The sequence below is a fragment of the Taudactylus pleione genome, unplaced genomic scaffold (assembly GCF_031769625.1).
Source record: "Taudactylus pleione unplaced genomic scaffold, aTauple2 ptg000129l, whole genome shotgun sequence".
Lineage (NCBI taxonomy): Eukaryota > Metazoa > Chordata > Amphibia > Anura > Myobatrachidae > Taudactylus > Taudactylus pleione.
The window spans coordinates 16,950,001-16,970,121 of NW_028284531.1; positions in this window are offsets into that span (position 1 = coordinate 16,950,001).

Genomic DNA, 20,121 nt, shown 5'->3' on the forward strand with positions numbered 1-20,121 from the left:
ATTAAAAAAAGACCAATAACAGGTAGTCCCAAGTAGTAGTCCCTTCAACAATAAAGATAGTCCCTTTAACAGCAAAGTACTATTATCTGTGTGCCTTCCCTCCCCATTCTTCCTGGGTCTACGTGTCACCTCCATCATGACCCTAGACAGAGCCGTCACAAGGGGGGCATGGGCCGTGCAGCACTCGGCTCCTTAAACAGTGAGGGAACCGGCACTGTGAACTTACTGGTTCCCGGGGACAGCTCGCACCCCCTGGACCCCCAGATTGACTTAACCAAGTGTTCGTGCCATGATGCCACGCTCCCTCCCACAAGGCCACGCCCTTCCATGAGGTCATGCCCCTTTTTACCAATGTCACGCTCCCTAAGCAAGGCCACGCCTCTCTGTGAGGTCACACCCCTTTTTACCACCTCGCGCACTACTATCTGCCCAGGAGGAGTTCGCACCGGATGTCCCACAGGTAAGTGACGCTACAAGACCTAATCACATGGGGGCCCCATGTGTCTAAGTCTCACCAGAATATTTATGCACTCCACCCACGTCCCTGTGTGTATGTGTCACCCCCTGTGTATCTGTCTCATTAATATCTGGGTCTGCTCTCCCTTACTATATGGGCCTGATTCACAGGTGCATTTTGCCACAGCTGCATCTGTTGCCACAGACATGTCTACGTCTTATGCTAATGCTGCAACCAATTTCTTTAAAAATTAGATGCCCACATGCAGCGCCTGTGGATCTGTCTCAGATGCACCATCGAAACGTGCACCAGCTCTTTGGAAGGTGCAATCTCTCCATCTGAACATGGCGTCAGCAACACGCCCACATCTTCCTAGCCACTCCCTGTTACTTCACAGAAACGCCAACTAAAATCCACTCTCCCTGCATCCATACACACACCTTCTTCCACCATTACCCACCACACACATTTAACCCGTGCCCCTCACAGCACACGTTCCCTCATGTCCTGCACCTTATCTCCTACCGTCTTCTGCTATGTCTACCATCTTCATCCCATCCCTCCTTCCTCCTCATCAGCTGACGTCGCTGGAGTACTGCTGACTGCAGATCAGATGCGTCATGGGCAAACCTGGAGCTGGCAGATCCCCAAAATGCCAGATAATCAGGTTATCACCAAGGTGAATGGGCATCCATGAAAAAGAATTTCAAATATTGAATTAGTATTTAACTGTATTGCCAGCTCTTACGAGCTCTACCCTCTTGTACTTCTCCTTACTTTCATCTACTTCTTACTCCCCACTAGGGCACCTAACACTTGCTTGCTTTGCTCTGTTGCTTATCTGGGTGTTATGGTCCCAAATGTATGTATTGTCCTCATCCTGTATTGTATTGTACTGTAAGTCACTGGTCAACCTATTTGTTTATTTACTTTGTAAGGCGCTGCGGAACACTTGTGGCACCATATAAATAAATGATAATAATAATAACCTGCAGTCACTGCTGGCTTCTGCTTGTGGTCTGTATTGTAGAACATTATGGCTGATCTGCTCTTGGTTTTACGGAAAGGAAATAACTAGCTGAGTAACCTGATGTGTCCCATTATGACTGGACTAGCAACAGAATGACATCACCTAGTTCCATTACCACAGAATCACATCTAATTCCCATAATACTGGCAAATAATTTTTCATGTTACTTATTGCACCAATGTATAGACACTATATAATTTGCATGGGATAAATAAATGGATTCCCATTTATGGTATTATACAGGCAACACACGTTTGTGCTGAAGATGTGGCTGAGAATTGCTTCCAGGCAGACTCCTTTGATGTATAGTGATAGTATTTCCTCATTCTGGAACCCTGGAATGTGGTTACTCTGCAGCTTTTTAGATATGTGCTACTCACAGCCTCAGTGATGGTGACAAGAAAATACTTTGAATGTATGTATGTATATATATATATATATATATATATATATATACAGTCAGGTGTATAAATATTGGGACATTGACAGAATTTTCATATTTTGGCCTCTATTCACCACCACAATGGCTTTGAAATGAAACAAACAAGATGTGATTTAACTGCAGACTTTCAGATTTAATTTGAGGGTAATTACATCCAAATCAGGTGAACGGTGTAGGAATTACAACAGTTTCTATATGTGCCTCCCACTTTTTAAGGGGCCAAAAGAAATGAGTCAAACGAAACAATCCTAAATCTAACTTTCACTTTTTAATACTGTGTTGCAAATCCTTTGCAGGCAATTACAGCCTGAAGTCTGGAACGCATAGACATCACCAGACGCTGGGTTTCATCCCTGGTGATGCTCTGCCAGGCCTCTACTGCAAATGTCTTCAGTTCCTGCTTGTTCTTGGGGCATTTTCCCTTCAGTTTCGTCTTCATCAAGTGAAATACATGCTCAATCGGATTCAGGTCAGGGGATTGACTTGGCCATTGCATAACATTCCACTTTTTAGCCTTAAAAAACTCTTTGGTTGGTTTTGCAGTATGCTTCGGGTCATTGTCCATCTGCATTGTGAAGCGCTGTCCAATGAGTTCTGAAGCATTTGACTGAATATGAGCATATAACATTGCCCGAAACACTTCAGAATTAATTCTGCTGCTTTTGTCAGCAGTCACATCATCTATAAATACAAGGGAACCGGTTTCATTGGCAGCCATACATGCCCACGCCATGACACTACCACCACCATGCTTCACTGACGAGGTGGTATGTTTTGATCATGAGCAGTTCCTTTCCATCTCTTCTCTTCCCATCACTCTGGTACAAGTTGATCTTTGTCTCATCTGTCCATAGGATGTTGTTCCAGAACTGTAATGGCTTTTTTAGATGTTGTTTGGCAAACTCTAATCTGGTCTTCCTGTTTTTGTGGCTCACCAATGGTTTGCATCTTGTGGTGAACCCTCTATATTCACTCTTGTGAAGTCTTCTCTTGATTGTTGACTTTGACACATATACATCTACCTCCTGGAGAGTGTTCTTGATTTGGCCAACTGTTGTGAAGGGGTTTTTCTTCACCAGGGAAATCATTATTTTGTCATCCACCACAGTTGTTTTCCGTGGTCTTCCGGGTCTTTTGGTGTTGCTGAGCTCCCCGGTGCGTTCTTTCTTTTTAAGAATGTTCCAAACAGTTGATTTGGCCACACCTAATGTTTTTGCTATCTCTCTGATGGGTTTGTTTTGATTTTTCAGCCTAATGATGGCTTGCTTCACTGATAGTGACAGCTCTTTGGATGTCATATTGAGAGTCGACAGCAACTGATTCCAAATGCAAATGTCACACCTAGAATCAACTCCAGACCTTTTACGTGCTTAATTGATAATGAAATAACGAGGGAATATCCCACACCTGTCCATGAAATAATTTTTGAGTTGATAGTTCCATTACTGTTGGCCCCTTAAAAAGTGGGAGGCACATATAGAAACCATTGTAATTCCTCCACCGTTCACCTGATTTGGATGTAATTACCCTCAAATTAAATCTGAAAGTCTGCAGTTAAAGCACATCTTGTTTGTTTCATTTCAAAGTCATTGTGGTGGTGAATAGAGGCCAAAATATGATCATTCTGTCAATGTCCCAATATTTATGCACCTAACTATATATATATATATATATATATATATATATATATATATGGGAAGCAATATAGGCGGCACTCCCAGGACTCTCCAAAAAGGTGTAAACAAACCGTGTTTATTCAGCGTTTCGGGGTTCTGGGACCTCTTCTTCAGGAACACACATCAAACTATGGACCTCATTCAGAGCCGCTTGCAAAAAGCGAGCGCTCGCTCTGAATGAGGGTGGACGCTTTTTTTTTAAAGCCAGCCTCCTGACCGCTCGCTAAGCTGTGGGTGACCACACACAGCTTTTGCGAGTGGCCAGGTGATGGTCGCGATGGTTGCGACGAGACACTTGTGGTAGGGTCTCGTCTGCCACAAGCCACAGTGAGCCGGAAGCTCACTACTGACATCACTGGTGATGTCAGTAGGGCTGCCCACAAATGGCTGGTGTTCCTAGAGGAACGCCTTGGTTTGTCCAGCCACCCCCCCACCCCACCTACAAATGGGGCGAGCTGTCGATCAACATCGACAGCCACCCCGTTTGTAGCGAGCCCCGGAGCGAGTGAATTTCTCACTCGCTATGGGGATTGCGCACGCCGCGCATGCGCAATGCACAACCATCGACCCGTTTGCGAGCGGGTCTGAATGAGGTCCTATGTGTGTTCCTGAAGAATGTGTGTTCCTGAAGATGTGTGTTCCTGAAGAAGGGGTCCCTGAACCCCCAAACATTGAATAAATACGGTTTGTTTACACCTTTTTGGAGAGTCCTGGGAGTGCCGCCTATATTGCTTCCTGTATACCATTTGGCACTAGGAACATCACTAGGAAGATAGCGCCGCGGAGGAGGAGGGACCTGCTTGCCGGAGCAAGCTAGGATGCAAGCCTGTGGGTGGGGGGCCCTATATTTTTGCTCTTGGATGAAACTTATTTAAAAATAAATAAATTAGATGTTTGCAATAATTATTTTTTAGCACATATCATTCCTACATAGTGCAGTGCATAGAATTTTCCAGGGAAATATGTCCTCCCCAGAGCCATAACCAGATATTTTAGCACCCTAGCGATATAGGACTCCAGCACTCCCCACCCTATCCATTTTGATGGGGCAATAGTAGTCACCCTTGGTGGTGGCATATATAGCACTGCCTTAGTACAGCTTTTAGCCTGTAGTACAATAGGTTCTATTATACTTAGCATTTGAAGTACCACATAACCTTTCATCCGCAGGTTTTGAATTGATATGTATGTAATCTGTAAGCGAATGTGTGTAGGATGTGTGTAGAAGGACAGCGTAAGGCAGGTGCAAACTGACTGAGCCAGTTTAAATCCCGTGGTTGTGGTAGCAGTATACCTTTAAGAACTTTTATGTTGGTGTCAGTCATTAGTGTTAGCCTATAGGGTTCCTTGGGGGTTGGCCTTGCTAGTATATTAGGTCTGTTATCCAATGACTCAACCTCTTTGTTTCGGGAAATCCCACTCTCCCTCCCTGTTTGTTGTGTGTTTGTTTTGTTATGTGTGTTGTGGCGGAAAGAACGGTAGTGTGCTTTTAGTTATACAAATTAGATGGGTGCACTCTCCTTGTTATATGATAGTCCAAAAACGTCCCTATAGGGAAATAACACAGCCCGTCCGGGCGTGCTTTTTGCTGGAGAGTTGATCACCAACGAGTGATGTGTTTGGTCTGTGTGTGTTTTTGTGGGAGTGTCCGTTCTTTGTTGTCCGCCACCAAACTAACTTTAAGCTCACAATCAATTTCAATTGGCAACATCTAATTATCTAATTTGATAGCCCAAATTCAATATTTTATTAATTAATTATTAATAATCTGATGTCAAATAAATCTGACTTTTAATTTTAAATCCAACTCCTGTTGTCCGTCTGTTTATTTTTAGATAAGTTTTTAGTTGTGTTAAGTTTGTATAGTGCACATATCAACCATTAGGGAGTTTATGTTGGCACAACACATTTTTAGGTTGTTACATTAAGGTGGGAGTAGTTTTCTGTGGTTCTCTGATGTCCATAATATCTTCACTGTTAAATGGGACATGTACAGGAAGTGATTAGCCGAGACACAGACAAACTGTCAGTGCAGGCTCATCTGTAAGTTTTGCTGCCTATACCACACTACCTCACCCAGCACACTTACCTCTCAGCAAATACACCAACTACAGCACTTTCTGAAATACCACTAGCCCTTAAATGCTGTATACAGTACCTCTTACCAACTACTATTCACAGTTGCCATCAGCTGCGCCGAGGGGGTGGGAGTAGATACTAATTATCTGGGCTAGCTCGAGGGTCAAAAATGTTGACAGTCGCATATAATATTTTTTTTTTTAAAAAACGTGTTTTTATTGAGCGCATCACAAAATTTACAGAGTACGATGAACATGCGCAGCCCAACAGACGCACATGTGCATTAGGCTAGCCAGGTGTGAATCTGTGATTGCTTTGCTTCCAGCACTTCGCCGGGACAAGACTTTCTCACAAGCTCTTCCCCGGCAAGTGAAGCATTGCATTTACCAGCGAAAATATCTCACCACAACCTATTTGCGCTCGCTCGTTCAGAAAAAAGGGGTGGCTATTCAAATGAACCGTTCGCTCTTTGCGGTCTGTTCACGCCTCTAGGTCTGAACGAGCGAACCAAACATGCGGTTGTTTTTTTGAAAACTACGCCCCCTGGCCGCTCGCATCCTACGTCATGTCCGCTATTTATTAGATTAATCGAGTACATTGACCAGCGTATGAACTGCTCGCTATTCTTGTGGTTGGTTTTTCCTACCGCAATCTTGCGAGCAGTTCTGACTATAAAATAACCCAGTGACGTGGTCAATGACGCTGCTGTTTTAATTATGCACACCCATAAAACGCCCATTTTGACCTTTAAGCACGCCTGCGTTCGGATCTCCACTCCCCGTTTTCAAGCACCTTCCCCTGTTACCACCCACATACGCCTCCTCCTGTCACTCAAAATAGCAGGCATTCGCTATTTAGCGAACAAACAATTTTCGGCCGCACTGACTGGTTCGCGCATGCGTATTACGATCCGTACACATGCGCAGTTGTGCAAACATCGCTCGGAACGAACGAGCGGCCGCTTACGAGCGGCTCTGAATCAGGCCCTAAGTACGAGCACAGTTACCAATAAGGGCAGGTGTAGTGGTGCGGGACGTGTTACTACTGATTGACAGCAGAGAAGAGCCGAGATATGATGGAATGCACTTCCTGTACCTGGGGGCCCATGTTGTGTAAGGACCCCAGGGTTGTCACCTTGGTTTCCTCCCCTATAATCCAACTTTCATATAAAATCTCTGCACTTGAAAACTTGATTATTTTATTTAATCTCAGTGACAGAAAAATAAATGTATATCTTTGCTGTGTCCCATGGCTGTGATATATTGTCCCATGGCTGTGATATATTGTCCCATGGCTGTGATATATTGTCCCATGGCTGTGATATATTGAAGGAAATAAACTTTTGATTTTTCTGGAGAATACAATCTGCATACAACCATCTTGTTCTGCAATTCAGACATTGCTGCAGGACATTCAGACAGATTGCATTTATTTATTATCAGCAGCACAAAGTATTTTGCACAATCTGTTAAACATATCAACGTCTATGCATTTGACATTTCAAATCTTACTCTCTAGGTAAGGCTTAGAGTTATCTATTAAAATAAGAATTAAAGAGAATCTAACAAATAAAGGATATGTTCCATTTTATGAAGTAATATTCTCAGGGCTCCTTCAAATCGTTTTGGAAAGTTCATTCGTAAATTTGACATAAATTTAAAGAAAAGATATTATAAATAAAGACTGTTATATAGATTAAGAAAAAATTTAAGAATTGTTAATTTTATTTTTACAGGTTTTTTTTTTTACATTTATTTATTTTTTAAAGTTGTACCTGCCTGCATCCTGAACCTCTAGTTTGTTTCTAATAGATAATATATATTTTTAAGGCTCATTTACAAACAACATCCACTGCTTTTTATGTGTTAAACTTTTCACCTACATGTTCAGCTAGCATATTTCTATGGGCTCACCTACTTCACGGTCCATGTAACCACAAATAATGCAGTCTGGGGGTCATTCAGACCCGCTCGCGAGCGCAGGTCGATGTTGCCCCACTGCGCATGCGCACGACGGAGGGAGCTCCGTAGTGCGCATGCGCGAGACCCGGATAGCGACGGGCTCTCCGTTGCTCCGGGTCTTGCACCAAAGGGGGCGTGCTGTCGATGTTGATTGACAGCACGCCCCCTTTGGTGGGCGTGCCAGGGGCGTGGCTGCCAGATGGAGGCGTTCCCATGGGAACGCCTACCGTCTGAAGCCGGCCCCACTGACATCACTAGTGATGTCAGTGGGAGTGATTTTGGCTCTAATAGAGCCAAAATCACTCCAGGGCTTGTGGCAGCGAGACCCTACCGCAGGGTCTCCATCGCAAGCCCGATGGTCGCAATGGTCTTGACCATCGCCACCATCATCATGGACGCTCGCACACCCACAGCTATGCGAGCGTCCATAAGGCCACTCCATTTTCATGTAGGAGGGCCCTGATTCAGAGCGAGTGCTCTGGTCAGAGTGTCCGGCTCTGAATCAGGCCCTCTGTACCTAGCTTTGTGTATCTACATGATGATGGAAAGCGTGAAATTGAACTTTAAAGTCCAACCTACTAACACTGTATTAACGTAGCTTTTGTTCAAATGTACTTTTTTCTTGAATTAGCTTACTTTATGCATTAGAACAGGGATGGGGAACCTCAGGCCCAGGGGCCGTATAAGGCCCGCGGAATCATTTGGTCTGCCCCTCTGCCTTTAATGGCACCCTGCAGCCAGAATCTATGCAGCAGTGTCACCTGGAGTGTCCTTAGGACACCTCAGACGGTCACAACGCTGCCCTTACAGCTCCCCGGAGCATCCTCATTATACTCCAGGCATTGCTGTATTCACCGGCGATTGTGGCCCCCGTTTGATGTCACACAAATGGGGTGTGGCCTACACCGGGCCCGCAAATAATGTTATATATATCAAAATGGCCCTCGGCAGAAAAAAGGTTCCCCACCCCTGCTGTAAAGAGACAGTCAGGAGTTGATTGGTTGGTACTTTATTTATCTCCATTTTATCTCTCTCCAAGTCTTAGTACATCTACCCCATTATCTCTTAAGCCAAATCTGTATAGCCCACAGTTCGTCGACATGCCTACATGAGAACCCACCATTACAGCCCAGTTACACCTCTTTAGTCATAAGTGTGGATGGGATTGAAAGGCTTACAACTCTAGATCGCCCATACTCACATACACTTAGTTCTGGTGCATGCGCCGTAACTAAGGGTGTGGGACCGGTGCCGCAGCACTGACCCTGTGGGCGGCACCATCGCTGCCCCATGGCCTTGCTTCTAGCTAGCAGGGTGCCTGAAATGGACGCTCCGAGCATGCCATGCACCCTGCCACCTGTAAGTACAGCAACTCAGAGCGTCCTGAGTTTGCTCCGCCCCCTCTGCATGATGTCATGATGTTATCCACTCGGGGTGGGTGTGGCACAAGGCGCTCAAAAGCCCCGTACCATCACTGCATGCACACTGCACAGTGCAAAGCACAGAAAATATGCTCTGCCAACAAACCTACATTCAACTCAGCATCAGGCTCTGAACAGTTTTTTTAGTTATTCTATAATGCAATTATTACAATAATAATCTAAATAATTTTTGCTTTGCTTGTCCTATACCCTCAATGGCACCAACTGACCACATGCATAAAGTGTGCAGCACAATTCAAGCAGCACTATATATCCAATTCGGAATGCTTATTTCATAATTGATTCCCCCAGCTTATAGTACTTCACTATATTAAGTCACCGACATCTATTTAGAATACTTATTTGTCATTTTCATTTGGAAACTGCAGGAAAGAAGATTTCCATGTAATTTTTATAGTGGTACTCAATGGGTATGGGGTGGTTATCTTTCATGACATTTCATAATGGAAAATGAAACGTTCACATTTATTTCTAACACTGTTAAGACACTATTCTTTTTTGTGTATAAGACACTTCATTAAATCTTTATAATGTGTATATATAGAGCAGGGTTGGGGAATCTCAGGCCCGGGGGCCGTGTAAGGCCCCCGGAATCATTTGGTATGGTCCTCTGAGCTTTTTTCTGCTAAGCTACATCTGGCTAGTAGGGTCCCTAGATTGACACCCTGCAGCCAGAATCTATGCAGCAGTTCCACCTGGAGCATCCTTAGGATGCTTGAGACGGTCACACCGCTGCCCTCACAGCTCCCCGGACATCACATGGAGGGGGCGTGGCCTGCCCCGAGCCCGCAAATAATGTTTTATATATATATATATATAGACAATGGAAACGGCCCGGCACTCCTATGTAGAAATCAATTAGCCCAGGTGCCCTCTGCCAAACATAATCCAGACGACGAAGAACACAGCGGCACTCAGGGTCTTGTAAAAAATCGAACAAGTGTATTCAACAGATGTCACAGCATAAGTCCAACGTTTCGGAGCCCGTAGCCCCTTTGTCAAGGTGAGTGAGAACAAGTGAGTAAAATGTCTTACCTTTTAAAGGATGTGAGAAGGAGTGAAGACACCGCTTGTGTGGAAAGAAGCGCCGGTTCCGTCGCGTCCAGCCCCGCACCGGAAGCTTCCTGTGCGGCAGGAGATGACGTGTGAACCTCCCGGCGTCACGTTGTCCGGGCAACCGCGTGTCCATGACAACCTAGTGACGCTGCTGGGTGTTCATGGAACCGGTTCTGGAATAACACATATAAAAGTGAAAAAAAGTGATCAGATAGAGCCATATAATAGCCAGAGACTGAATGTGTGTCAATGTTCATGTATGGACAGCAATGTCTTAATAAGTTGAAACTCCTGCTGCACAGGAAGCTTCCGGTGCGGGGCTGGACGCGACGGAACCGGCGCTTCTTTCCACACAAGCGGTGTCTTCACTCCTTCTCACATCCTTTAAAAGGTAAGACATTTTACTCACTTGTTCTCACTCACCTTGACAAAGGGGCTACGGGCTCCGAAACGTTGGACTTATGCTGTGACATCTGTTGAATACACTTGTTCGATTTTTTACAAGACCCTGAGTGCCGCTGTGTTCTTCGTCGTATATATATATATATATATATATATATATATATGGCCCTCGGCAGAAAAAGGTTCCCCACCCCTGCATTAGAACATCTTATTTACATGCTGCTTTTGTGTGTTTAACTCAGAATTTTATTATAAGAGACTTCACACCTAAAAATAGTATTTTCTACAGAAGTGCAACTGGAAGTTGTGAAATCCATTCAGTTAAAAGTATATAACAAGTTATGATCTGAACCATCTTAGTTAAAAGTATAGAACAAAATATGATCTGAACCATCTTATACACTCAACCCTTTAAGCCCATTTAAGAAATCTCAACTTGCAAAATCAAATATGTAGTGCATGTGTGAAGACAGGTCCCGCTAGAGCAGTTAAGCACGGTGCTGGATTTCTTCTTCCAAGAAAGAAAAGAGAACCACTTACTTGGATATCATCACTAGAACCATCCCTGAAGAAGACATTGAAGGTCCCTTCCAACTTTGGAGAGCTTGAATCTGTAAAGATTCAAGCTTGCGCAATGAGGAGGCCACATTTTAAGATCGGCGCTGTCAGCAGGTACGTCATGGCTTTCCATAATCGGGCGATTCATAGTGAGCGATATCATCGACCCAACCCCTCGCTCTGGCTTTAATTAGCCGGCACTACTGGAGTTGGTCAAACCAGGGCCGTAGCTAGGGTAGTGCGGTCTTTGCCATGGCACAGGGCACCGCAGGGCAGGCGGTGATGTTCAGGCCTGTCAATTTTCTGTTTATTATCATTCTCACTTGTAGCTTCCTCTTATTTCATCCCCAGTATCTCCTGGCCTCCCCTATCTCTTCCCTGGCCCTTCCCCATGAGGCTATTCCCCTTTTTTGGGTGCTTATGTACCTATTTGAAAAATGGGGGTGAGCAATGCTCTTTATGGCACAGGGCACTAAAAAGTCTAGTTACGGCTCTGGGTTTAACAGTGGTGAGGGAAGAGAGAGGACTTGCTGAAGGAGAAAGTTTATGACATTGGTGGAGAAGAGGCACCACCACCACAAAAACAAAAGAAGAGATAGAATATGTCACAGCAATAAGAGAAGATGGAAGTCCCAGTACTACAAGTTCTTTGTAAAAGAGCTTGCACGTGCCCTTGAAATCTCTAATCAAATAAATGGAACCAGATGAGTATATGGCATCAATGGATATTAAAGATGCTTTCTTTTATGTTCCAATCTGGGAAGATCACCAATGCCTTCTCAGGGTTGTAATTCAGGGTCTCATTCAGACCCACTCACGAGCGCAGGAGCTCGCAAGCGGGTCGATGGTACCCAAATGCGCATGCGCACGATGGAGGGAGCTCCGTCATGCGCATGCGCGAGAACAGGCTAGCGACGGGGTAGCCGTCGCTCCGGGTCTCGCACCAAAGGGGGCGTGCTGTCGATGTTGATTGACAGCTCGCCCCCTTTGGTGGGCGTGCCAGGGGCGTGGCTGCCAGACTGAGGCGTTCCCATGGGAACGCCTACCGTCTGGATCCGGCTCCACTGACATCACTAGTGATGTCAGTGGGAGTGATTTTGGCTCTGATAGAGCCAAAATCACTCCAGGACTTGCGGCAGCGAGACCCTACCGCAGGGTCTCCGTCGCAAGCCCGATGGTCGCGATGGTCTTGACCATCGCGTCCATCATCATGGACGCTCGCATAAGCTGTGGGTGGTAACCCACAGCTATGCGAGCATCCATAAGGCTGCTCCAAGTTGAGGTAGGAGGGCCCTGATTCAGAGTGAGCGCTCTGGTCAGAGCGTCCGGCTCTGAATCAGGTCCTCAGTCCCGCTGTTAATAGTTTTGAGCTCTGTCTTTTGGTCTGTCAACAACTCCACATGTATTCATGAAAATCATGGCAATCATGGCAGCTCCCCTGATTTCCTAGATGGTGGTAGTGAGGGGGGTGATCAGTCCCTATCTGGATGAACTTTTCATCATAGCAGAGTTTCCACCATTGCTTTTGGTGCATTGACAAGAAACAGTACACTTGAGTCCCACGGTTGGATTATCAACTACCAGAAATCAAATTGGTCTATACCCAGAGGCTGGTCTTTCTTTCCAGAGAGTACCCCAAATAGGAGTATTCTTTCTTCTTCTATCTTGTATACATGATCCCTACTGACTCTGGGGAGCACCACCAACCCAATAATCATTTCCATTTAAGAAACTATCATTTCATATGGTTGGCTATGTATAATTATACAATTCCATATTATCATTACCTTGCTAAAGATCCAGTGCGAAATCATCCCTTTGTCCGTTTGTCTTTATAAAAACCTATATGGTGTCTATCAGACATGTATCATTCCTGCATGAAAGTCCTGGAAAACATGGTATTACCTTTCAAAACTGTACAGTATGTACAATTCAGTTTATGGGAATTTCAGAACTAACTCATCTCAAAGTGGCATATGTCATACCAGCATTTATTCAGACAACAGATTGGTCTGTCACCAAGAATGCGTTACTTGCTCCTCTGATGGCTGAAAAACAAAAGCTTCAACAGTGGCCATTCCTTTGACGTTTGGAATTAGACAATTGTGATGACAGATGCCCAGGGTCGGCTCTGCCATTAGGCAGCTTTAGGCAGCTGCCTAAGGTGCCAGGATTTGGGGGGCACCACAGAGTCTGCCTGTCAGCCTAATTGCTCTGAGAGAGCCATTCTTGTTGTACTAAATGCAGGTGATGGCTGTGGAACTTATAAGATGCTGCCTCCTCACTCTCACCTGTGGGGCTGGATAGTGGGTGTTGGTGGCGGTGGAGGAGGGGGGGCGGTTCAGTAGGCTGAAATTTTGCCTGAGGTGCCGAGGCACCTTGCACTGGACCTGCAGATGGCAATCTCTAGGGTTGGGAGGTTGTTGTCTTCTTTGTCGTTTCCAGGCAGCAAAGCTTCCGATAAATGTTCTAGAACTATGAGTGGTTTTAAACACCATAGTTCAGGGTCATCTTCTATTGGGGGGGAAACCCAATAAGGCAACACCATATACTGGCATACATCAATCACCAGATAGGCACAAAAAGCTCCTTTGCAATTAAAAAAAACTAGCAGGATCAGAACACAACACCATCACCTGTCACCCCAACTCCCAGTCACTCGGTTTCTGCTGCCACTGTTGCCTCCTTTATATTATTGCCAGTGTACATTCTAGAGGTAGTAAACTCAGAGACCATTTAAATCTGCAGGCATGTCTTCACCACGAAGATTCAACCCTTTACCTGAACATCTCCCATCAGTTTTTGGAGAGACAGCACTGACATGATCTTGACCAGGCATCTGCAGATGTTCAGTGTAGATGCCATGGCATTGAATTTTCATTTGATTTACTGCATCTTTAAAAAGGTAAAACAGGAAGGGGTCCAGGTACTTATAGTAGCACCATACTAGCCAAAACAGTCACGGGACATGAACATTTGCAGATTGTCGGTGGGTCCATTGTGGTGCCTTCCTCAAAGGGTTTGGGTATGGGATGCCGGCATCCAGTCATGGTTAGGATACCGACTCTTGTCGGTCAGTATCCTTACTGATGATATTGAAATGAACCTCTATATACCCCTGCCTGTACCTTCTAAAATCCTTCCTATAAACCTCTAAGGATGACGCTAATTTGCGTACGCAGTCATACAATAAATAGAGACTCCAGACTCAGAACATGTGGTTCTGAAGCACAAAGTATTATTCAAGTAAAAGTACAGTCAGTTACACGCTATGATCTGTGTACAATTTAGCACAAAGGAATTATACAGACCCAAGTACAGTATACATATGCAGCACCTCTGGACCAGATCCCGGCATTCAGTAAGAAAACCTCCGTCAATCAGCATTCAGCAAGAAGACTAAAGACCCAGTGTTTGAGCACACATGTTTATACCCCCCAGAATAGACAGGACAATAGAGAAGTTTCTTGCTTATGCCATTGGTTCCCAGGGGAGAAGCATATGTTACAGTGCATTTAACAGGCTGGTTCAAATAGACTCGCCCAGCCTCTAACAACTGAGGGTCTTTTCCCTCCTGCCTCCCCATGCTGCAGTCTAACAGTTGTTCATAAAATATACATTTTGTTGCTTGTAGTTTCTGTGGTCCATAAGTTGAGAATGCATGATGCGATCTCCACACCGATAGTACCGGAATTCTGTTGAAAGAGTACACATCAGTTCGAAACCAAACACGGCTGTCTTAACATGTATAAAACCTTAGTTATCAAATATCTTTATTTCTCAGCATTTAAACTAACTGAACCAACTTAAATCATATACTTTAAAGCTTATTAAACCTTATGTGGTGATATGTAATGTGTGAGTGTCAGGGTTTGATATAAAGATGTATTAATGTGTGTATGAGGAAGGTGCACTTAACTTTCACTAAGTGAACATCTTAGCAGTGTGACATGCTGAGCCAGATAGTTCCACATGCCCACTCTGTCAGCAGTCCCCCCCACCTGTCCCAGGCTTCAAAAGAAAAACTCTTTATTCTCCCAGTCTCTTGTGTGAAATGCAAATAGCCCAGCTACAAGAGACAGACCTAAGATGACACTCTAGTCTTTGAAATCATGTCCTTGCAGGAAGCCTGCTAATGTAGGTGTGTATTCTTGCCAGACCACCTCTAGTGAGGGCAGACACTGTCCAGGAAGCTTATCTACACAAGCTAGTTGTCACGTAGCCATTTCTGAAATATATCCTTTATAATACATAAAGTCATGAAATAGGCTTCTGATGAATCGCCGTAACTTATGGCGATGGTCACAGATGCATTCGCATGATGCTAATAGTATTATCGCCACATGTACTAAAGTGTAAGTTTATGTAAAATGGCGCTTAGACGGCCATTTCGCAAAATGGCGTCTTGCGGCCAGTCGCAAGATGGTGTCGCTGCGATTCAATTTTAAACTGATCTTGTCTCAGCCAATAATCCAGTTTCAACAGTCCACCCTTGGATAGCGAACAACATGCTATCACAATCTGATCTTAAAATTTAATTTAGGCTTACATTTAAATATTATTTAGTGTTATTATGGGATGGCACAAGGTGGTTCTTAATCCATCAATAATGTGTCTCTGAGTGGGGACATAAAACTACTATTATACGCACACCGCGGATCTTGGAAGATCATGTGAAAGGTGTGGGGATGCACCAGTCTTATAAAAGCAGTCTTGAAGGGGAATTTAGACTTTACATTATCTGAAGTGTTTTAAAAATAACATTTCAATAATACATTCTATGCATGTCTAAATATAATACATTAAATGATGGTATTTCCTAGCTCAGGGTTGTAATGCAGTTCTGTATTTACCTCGGTATTCATACTGGCCACCATCATAATTTCATTCTTTCATTTTACTCTATTTTTACATTTTCCACACTTCAACACAATAGGAACACACCGGACGCATATGCCAATTATTATGATGACAATCAGTATAAGGATTAAGAATTTGCCTATGCTGGCGATCACTTCCTGGACCCATTCCCCTAGACCTGAGAACCATATCACTGGGTTCAGCCATGAAACCCATCCTTCTATCTTCTCCCCTACTTCAGCCACTGAAGCGTTATGGTTCTTGCGAAATTCCCACTTTAGCTGCAGAATTTCATCCATCTTCCGGTCTATCACCTCCTTAGGGTCGCTGGTATCATTGGTGACATAGGTGCAACATTTTACTCCAAATTGGGTGGCTAATCTTATGCAATACCCTCCAGTAACAGCAGTTAAATAATTCAACACTAGCCTGTGTTGCACCAGTTCTTTCTTGTACGCTTGCAATTCTCTCCCTGTATACCTGAATGTATCATCGTACATCTCGGTGATATTATCTATCAGTTTAGCAAGTTCCTGGATATATCTAAAATTTAATGTACCCCGAGCGATCCTGGTGGGATCCAATGCGACTAAACTTGAAAGCCAGTTGTCTCACTGATTAACTGAGTGGCTTTATGTACGTCACCAGGTATCATATTTCTCTTGCCTCTGTGTTCATATTGCATGTGAAGATATGGTGATGGTATGTTTTTACATATATCAAGCATTTCAACATGTGTGAGGGTCATAACTTCTGGAAGTATTCTTCCCAAATAACATAACAATTACAATACTAAGATTGGTCAGACACTCCCCTGATTGGTATAGCACTCCTCCTCCTGACTCCACTCCATCAGCTCTGCCATCAGCTCACATTTCCTTTATCGGTCCTCCATCAGAGACACTGGGTATCCCCAAACAGATCATCACAACAGAAACTCTGGAAAAACAGAACTAGGATGACCACAGCAGACCACTCCATTGCTGGAAACACTGATCTACACATTTCTTTAGCTCAGATATCTCACCGTCACCTTTTTAATCCTTCCGGCATGAGCTCGCAATCGACAGGTCCATGCCATCGGCCCTGTCTCCGCCTTGTATCTCCATCGGTTGGTTAACCTCCCTATGGTGAGTGGAATGGACCCACGTATCTTCCTCGGCCACCCTTTGAGGATGTTGTATCGTCAGATACGGAACTTTCCACCAATCAGTCAAATAACCTGAGCTAAAAAAAAAATTGGATACTAACAAATTCTCCAGATTTTACATCATGACAGTTTGCATTAAATATGTTAGTTAATAACACTTTCAATTTCTGTTATTCGCATTCATCTTCGTGAGACCCTGTACAGTAACCTCATTATCATATTTTCACATGAGGCTGCCTGTTTGAACAGTATCTCAAAGGGGGGCAAATAAAGGAAAATACAGTCTGGGATAATCTTAGTGTTGTTACCCATCACCTTACACATGTTCTTGGAAATGTCACCTGTAAAATAAGTCCCCCTATCATTTTTAATAATTCTAGGGATATAGGACCTCATTCAGAGTCGGTCGAAGCGGCCGCACGGTTGTACGCCAATGATGTTCGCTATACTGCGCATGCGTAAAGTTCGCAATGCACATGCGCAAACTAGCCGCTACGATCAGAAATTTCTCTCTCCTTGAACACAGCCAGGTCGGTAGTTTGAGTGACAGATGGAGGCGTTTGTGGGTGGTAACAGGGGAAGGTGCTTGAAAACGGGGGAGTGGAGATCCGAACGCAGGCGTGCCTCATTATGCGAACGGCGTTTTATGGGAGTGCATAAGGATTATGGGAGTGCATAATTAACAAAGTAGCGTCATGGCACGTGACATGGGAGGTTTTTACACTGACATGATCGTAGAGCTTAAGAGAGGGTATGGTCAACCTTAAGCTCTACGACCAGTGCCGATGGTTCCCGATGGTCTCGATAAATCCTTATATGCCCGGAGATGACGTGCAATGCGTACGAGAAGGGGGTGTATTTTTTTGTCTTCCGACCGCTTCCACCCCTTGGTCGGCCAACTACCAATCCGAACTTAGGGACTCAACTTGCGAGGGAATCATTTGAATATCCAGCTCCTTTTTCCGTACGGCCGTGCGGCCGCTTCGACCGACTCTGAATGAGGTCCATAGTATCTGCATACAGGTTCCTGCAATTAAATTTTGTTATTAATAGCTACTGCTCTAAATAATGCCTGTGCCACTGGGTTGGATAGTATTCCGAGTAGTCGACCTTAGCCTGGCATGGCTGTCGTTTATCCTTAGCAACCTTGTGTCTATGAGTGGGAGATAAAGCACAACAGTTTATTATCATTAAAACATGACCTAAAATACAACAATAAATTGTCCACATTTTACATTAGAACAGATCCATTGATAGATTGAAAACATTGTAAACAGTCATATAAGGCCTGGGAGAAGATACTGGGGTTACCTATGAAACCATGGGAAACTCGTGTTCCTGTGTGGTGTTCTTCACTTTGCAGTACTTATATACGTGTCCCACTTGGTGACAGTTAAAACATAATTTTGAACGGGGTGGATGAAAAGATTGTTGTGGGATTTGAGCAAGAGGGAAAGGTGGTGTGTATGGGTAAGGATGAGGAGGGTAAGGATATTGTGGGGGATATGAGTATGGAACCTGTGGTTGTGTATGATATGTGGGCTAAGGATGTGTTTGCTGTGGTGTGGGATTGGTGAGGACGTGTAATTGTTCAGGTGCAGGTGTGTGTGTGGGTGCAGGTGTGTCAGTTGGCTGTGATGTTATTGTCATTCCTTCCAGAGCTTGGATACTGACAGCCATTAGTGTTTCGCTCTGGGTCTCTCTCTTCTTTGTGATATTTTTATCATGTTCTATGGCAGACTCTATGAGGTTATCTATTGTAAGTCCCCTCCAGCCAGGCTGTGAGTTCTGAGCCCGAGTCTTTAAGTCGTCTCTCAGACCGTCCATGAGTACCGTGACTATCATTCCCGTGTGGTGAGTGCTATCTTTAATCTCTTCTATCCCAGTGTACTGGGTGATAGCCTGCAGAGCCCGATCGCAATAATCCTCTGCAGATTCGCTCTCCTTTTGCTTAATGGTGAAATTTTGTTCCAGTTAACTACTACTGGAAAATATATACCCAATTGAGTTACAATGCGGTAAATGTTACCTTGGTTTACTTGGTTTGTTACGGGAACGTCACCATCCAATACACAATCCGTGATAAATTTTGTCACGTTGGTATTGCGTGGTAGACAGTCCCTTAACACCACACGCCAATATTTATTAGTTGGTTCATGAGAACTACCCAAATTTCTCAAAAATCTTTGACATTTGGCTAGTTCCTTTTTGGGATCGGGGAAATCATTTATGATGGAATTTAGTTCCGCTCTTGTCCAAGGACAATGCATTACCACTTCCCTCGTGGGCACTACACCGTTCGCATCTGCATTTCCGTTCGGAACAGTTATCATCTGAATGGGATGCAGACCGGTAGCGTTGCTACCTCTGACCTGGTTACCTGGCTAGGGGTTTAATCTGCTGCTGCTACGTATGGTATTAACAACTTACTCTACGGGTGCAGAGTGTGTTAACACTTCCCTTGCTGTTACCGATGGAGATGGCGGCACCACCCGTGATTGTGGTGATGCAGCATCTATCATTTGCACAGCATGGGAAATGGCAGACATTGCAATAGGCTCATCATCCACATCATAAACATTTTCTTTATGGTTGCTTAAGAGAGGGTACAAACTGCTTGTTACATTTTTATGGGTATTTTTGGTAACTGTACTTGCATCTCCATCCACATAAGGTGGGGGAGGTGAGCGGGAACTGTTGGCAATACTCTCTACAACGCTACCTTGCCGCACGTGCGCGCCATTTTGTGGCTCGCCCGTATTGCAATTTAGCGTCGCGGATGTATTTTCTGGCAATGCGCTCACGACGCTAGTTTGCGTCGCTTGCACATTTTTAAGCCACGCATCCCCTTCATGCTGCCACAATTTTAAACATTCACAATATTTAACCTTTTTTTCTCTCGGGAGCGCATCAGACCGATGTGATCCCGGACATTATCTAACACATTTTTTATCAAAACTACCAATTCTGGGAAACGGTCTAACACTCTTCATCGTCATTTTAAACCA